Genomic DNA, 5,947 nt, shown 5'->3' on the forward strand with positions numbered 1-5,947 from the left:
CTCTCTCTCTCTCTCTCTCTCTCTCTCTCTCTCTCTCTCTTCCTACTTTCTCACTTTCCCCCTGCATTTCTATAATAAAGTTCTTAAACCATAGAGTGTCTCTGCTCCATCTAAAATCTGCTGTGCCACTCTTGTCAGTGTTGGGAACTTCTTCCCCTATTCCCTCTCTCCTGCAACCCTGGGGCTTTAGCAAGGTAGCTCCGGGCGGGGAGGGGTTTTTCCGGTCTGGGGGGTTGCCCCTTTTCTACCCTCACCACATGGGTCAGACATGCTCACTCAGAGCCCTGTGGAAAAGCATCTGGCAGTAACCACCGCCCCGCCCCAGTCCACCTGCCCAGAGCACAGGAGCTCTGGCTGTTCGTGGCATATTTTTCCTACCCACTTTTCCCCAGGGCCACCCGAGCCCCCCCCCCTTTATTTTGTTCCCAACATCACACTACCAAAACCCAAAAATGAGAAACACACACACACACACACACACACACACACACACACACACACGCATCATATATTGATAACTCCAACATCAAAATATCAGGAACTAAATCATCGCTCATTAATATTTCTCAACACAATGACATAATTCACCAATAACAAGACAAAAGCTAGCAGAGTGGATACATAAATAGGATCCATCATTCTGTTGCATACAAGAAACATACCTCAGTAACAAAGATAAGCAGTACCTCAAAATAAAAAAATTGGAAAAGGATTTCAAAGCGAATTGACCCAAGAAACAAGCTTGAGTAGCCATTGTCATATCAAATTACATAAACCAAAAATTATCAAAAGAGGTGGAGAAGTATACTTCCTAGGCATCAAAAGAAAATATTACCTAGTTGTTGTCTTAATTTTGAACATCTAAGCCCTAAATGCAAGAATAAACACATTCTTAAAAAAAAACATTACTAGCCAGGCACTGGTGGCACACACCTTTAATCTGAGTACTTGGGAGTCAGAGGCAGGCAGATTTCTGAGTTTGAGGCCAGACTGGTCTACAGACAACCAGGGCTACACAGAGAAATCCTGTCTAAAACTAAACTGAACTAAACTAAACTAAACTAAACTAAAATAAAATAACATTACTAAATCTTAAATCAAACAAAAATGCCCACATATTAATTGTGGGAGATGTCAATACCCCATTCTCACCAATGGGCTGGTGATTGAAACAACAGAAACTAAATGAAGAAATAATGAAACTAACAGCTATTATGGTTATATTCTTTCTAGATCTTTTACTTATTATTTGTTTGGTTGCCTTTAAATTCCCCCACTCTTACAAATACTTACCAAATTATTCATTTACTAAAACACCTTCTATATATTTATCCCGTAAAAAGTTCTGGGCAATAAACATATAAATGATTTTAAATATGATTATTGCTTTTGAGACTCTCATTTTGGTAAAAATTCAATTAATTAATTAATAAAAATAAAGATAGTATAAACCTCCTTGCTAATATAACAAGATTAGGAAAACTATATTAAGCTTAAGTGTAATTCCTGCTGTAAATTTTCTATAATTTGCTTCCTTTCACTTTTATATTAAATAATTAAAATGTCACATGACTTGAGTGCAGCACAGCCATGTGTCCAGATGATGTCTCTACAATGTTGTCTTATTTGTCCTAACAATAGTTCACTAACATGGCGAAAGCACCCAAAAGACATTTCTGTGAGAACTTGTTCCGTTTTTGCCTGATTGATTTAGGTAAAAGCTGAATGTGACAAAAGTTGCATTGAGACTATCTTCATAATATGAGGTATATAAGCTACCAGAATCTTAATTTATGAAGGACCTGATTGATTCTTTTCCATGTCACAAAAATACAAGATGTCATTATTCTTTCCTCCACATCTGATTACATTGAATTTAACAGTAAAATATGTGCTTTTTAATATATATCCTGGTTGATAATAAAACATTTGTCTAGCTTGTCTAGCAACCTGAATTCAATACCTTGAGACCATTTAAAGACTGAAGACAAAACCTGCCCCATTCCTCTGGTTGACATTTGCATAAGTGTGCTGGAGAGAGAGATGGGGGAGAGAGAGAGACAGAGAGAGATAGAGAGACAGAGAGAAACAGAGAGAGACAGAGAGACAAAGACTGAGGAGAGAAATAAATGCGAACAAAACCGTAACATATTAACTCCATATAAAATTCACTGGACTAGCTTAAATTATGATAATACAATGAAAAACCTTGATCTCAAATAGCTATCTTTGAGAATTTCTAGAAATGGAATTCCTATCATCAATAAAAGTTGATCTTTGAGATATATAATTTGTTTATTTTGTCCTTGCAAATATAGAAAGCATGAAATTACAAAATTACACACAGCAGAAGGAAAAAAAACACAAAAATAAACTAATAATTATTAAAAAATAAAAATTAGTAATAGCAGTTCAAATATCTAGGATATCAGAGATTATCAATAGGACAAAACCAAAAAACTCTGAGTGTCAGTCCTGTGTCCTTATATGATCACTGGAAAAGGGATGAGATCATAAGACAGATTTTAGATGATATTTGTATCCTGATAAAATTTATTATACCACATGAAATACAATAAGGTACCATCTATGAGCCAAGAAAGAGATCTTCACTAACTACTAAATTGATTGACACATTGATCTTGCAGTTCCATATCTATCATCAGTAAGAAAAATAACTTTCTGTTGTTTAAAATCCATCCATCCTATATTATATTGTTTTTAAAACATAAAACATAAAGCATTATTGTCTTGAGATATATAAACCCATCAAATTCAAGCTATAGAATACAGAATGACAAAAGATGAACTTAAAAAAGTCTGAAGAGAAATAGGATATGCCCAACTTTTATGAGAACACAGAGGTAAAAGAAGCTACTTAAAGGGACTTGGGTATCAGTTGGATGTCAGTGCAGTGAATGCAGCACAGTGAAGAAGTTGAGTTTGTGTTCCTAAGTTTGTACAGGTAAGTGAAAGGCAGCATAGGCTGTTGAACCCAGAAAATAACAAGAAGACAGAAGATTGGATCAAATTGCCAGAGTTAATTTGAGGCCAAGAAGAGCAATTCAGTGAGAAGCTATGAGAAACCAGATATAATCAGGCAGCTTGGAGAGGAGTTTGAGCCAAAACAGCTGAATTAAACCAGCCAGCCAGAGTTCAGAAAGAACTAAATAGGGTGAGCTTTTCAGCCATAAACCTTCGAGATGACAATTATATCTGGCCAAGTATAATTTGTTTTAGAAGGAAGTGTGAGACAAAACAAAGTCTCCTCTATGCGATTCAATATTATAATCTTGACCTTACTTCAGCAATTGTTTGCTGTGACTAAAACAGGAAATTAATTCCTTCCATACTTTGTCATTAGATGAAGGAGGTAATGTTGTGGTCATACATCTCGCAAAGAATCTATTTTCAGTTAGTGCTTGCTAGAGAAAGAATGTCATTTTCATTTATGGCAGTCACTGAAAAGTTGCCATGTGGTTGTCAATAATCTCACAACCAAGATGATGCAAGCAAACCTCACTAAACTCAAGTAGATCACATATGCAAAAATAGACATGATAACTAACATAGGCATGTAATGTGGGCAAGAAAAAATCCAAGAGGCCCCCACCCTACATAAAAGAATAAAAAGAAGAAGAAGAAAAATAACTAAGAAATTCTAAGAGTAGGAGAACTAGTATACCCTTGGGAAGAGTACAAAAACTTTGGTTGTCCAATACTAAATGGTCAGCCCTGAAAAGATACATACAAGTAACATTTTACAAATATAAATGTGTGTGTGTGTGTGTGTGTGTGCAAGTATAGTATGTGTATGTATGTATATATCAACAAGAAAGTGCTTATGTAGGAAATGAGGTAGTTATATTATAATCTCCTAAAAGAATTTTTTAAATGGTCATGAAACTAGGAGGAGAAAGTGTTTAAAATATTTCCATGGAATTTATGAGAGGGATGATGACAGAGGTTAATAAAATTAAAACTAACTAAACCTAATTAAAATATGTATGAAATGTCAACACCTAAACAAATTTAAAATGTATATTGAAAACTCTAGAACAACCACTAAAATATATGTTAAAGTATTGTGTGCTGTGATGATATATTAAGGGAAGTGTAAGTATTCTCAATTAAAAATGAATAATATGTGAGTAAATAAAAAGGAAAAGAAGAGCTGGGTGTGGTAGCACATACCTTTAATCCTAGAGACAGGTGGATTTATGAGTTCGAGGCCAGCCTGGTCTACAAAGTAAGCTCCAGGATAGCCAGGGCTATACAGAGAAACCCTGTCTTGAAAAACCAAAAAAAAAAAAAAAAAAAAAAAGGAAGAGAAGAAATATATGCAGTGGTTATAAAGAAAGTATGTGCACATTAAAAATATATATACGATATATGTATATATCCAATCAATTTAAATCCAGTATTTCAATAAACTATTATATATTATAATATAAACTAATATATATTATTTATTGCATATATGACATGATATTTTCCAAATTATTGTAAATATGAAAACTAAGTGTAGAAGTAAAGATATAAATTCTATGTAAACTACCAGTGAAATAAAAACTTGCATGGCTAATATGGAAAGAAACAGATTGTAGAGAAAAAGAAGAAAATAATATATACAAATAAATATTTATTAATGGAAGTATATAAGATAAGACAGCCTAACAAACTTTTCCGTGTGTGTGTGTGTGTGTGTGTGTGTGTGTGTGTGTGTGTGTGTAAACAGAGAGGAGAAACATCCCAACTGACTACATGGAGCTTCAGTATATCTATTCCAGTATACTACATTTCCAGCCAGAAGTAAATCAATAATGATGATTCCATCCTGAGTAATACTTTTAATCAAATTATCATTATTTATACTTATTGAATACTTTTTCCAACATTCATAAACTTATTATAACTGTACTGTGTTTACAAACTTTGAGATGAAAGAATTTAACTGTTTTCTATGGAAGACATCTGTGAAACATAAGTATGTATTGAAGTTTAGACTTGTTATCACAGTGAATAGTGTTTATTAATTGTGAGAGGTTCCTGTGTTATAACTGCAAATTTCAAGTGAATTACTAGGAACTATGCCTTTCCTTCATGGTTTTCGAAGAAAATCAAATCAAACATTTTTTTCCAGAATAAAATATTTCAATGAAATATTAAATATATTACTAGAAATTAAATAATTAAAAACAAAGTGAAAAGATATTTTTCTGGGAAGGGTTTTGTATTATTTCAAACATAATTGTAAAACAATATTTATTATTTCAACTCAATTTTCTGCTTTTCAACATAGAAAACTTCCAAGATATGGAGACATAATAATGTGTCTTAACTGTGATGAAGGCAAGGCTGAAAGCACTCTTTTAATAATTCTCTTCTTACATGCTGAAAAACAAACAAAAGCAAACAAACAAATAAGCAAAAAACTTATATTGAGATCAGTCTTACTCTTGGCTTGCCTGTGAATGATTATATGAGGAAAAGCCTTAGGACTTCATGGTCCAAGGACAGCAGAAGCTATAGCTATCCCCAAAGTGAGTTCTCAAAGTCAATCCACATACCCATCATGTCCAGAACCCAAGAGTGTAATAATAAATGTATCCTATTTGACTCCTTTGCTATTAGAACTCATTTTGCTCAACTATTATTCTTGTTAAAATAATAAACTCTTTAATGCATTACTTTTTATGAAATGTACTTTGCAATTGGATATCTGACTATGATAATGTATTTCCACATTAGTAAGTAAAACATTCATACTTTGCAAATTATAGAGTTCCCTTTCGTGTTGATCCATTTACTACTCTATATAGTATTTTCAGGAATATTTTTCAGAAGTCCAAACTGTATCCTTGTTTATGGTTTCAAAGTGTTTCACTGCAATTCTTTTGATGTAGCTTGTCCTGAATTTCGCATCCAAGTATAAGGAGTAATCAAA

This window comes from Mus pahari, chromosome 5, assembly GCF_900095145.1.
Source record: "Mus pahari chromosome 5, PAHARI_EIJ_v1.1, whole genome shotgun sequence".
Classification (NCBI taxonomy): domain Eukaryota; kingdom Metazoa; phylum Chordata; class Mammalia; order Rodentia; family Muridae; genus Mus; species Mus pahari.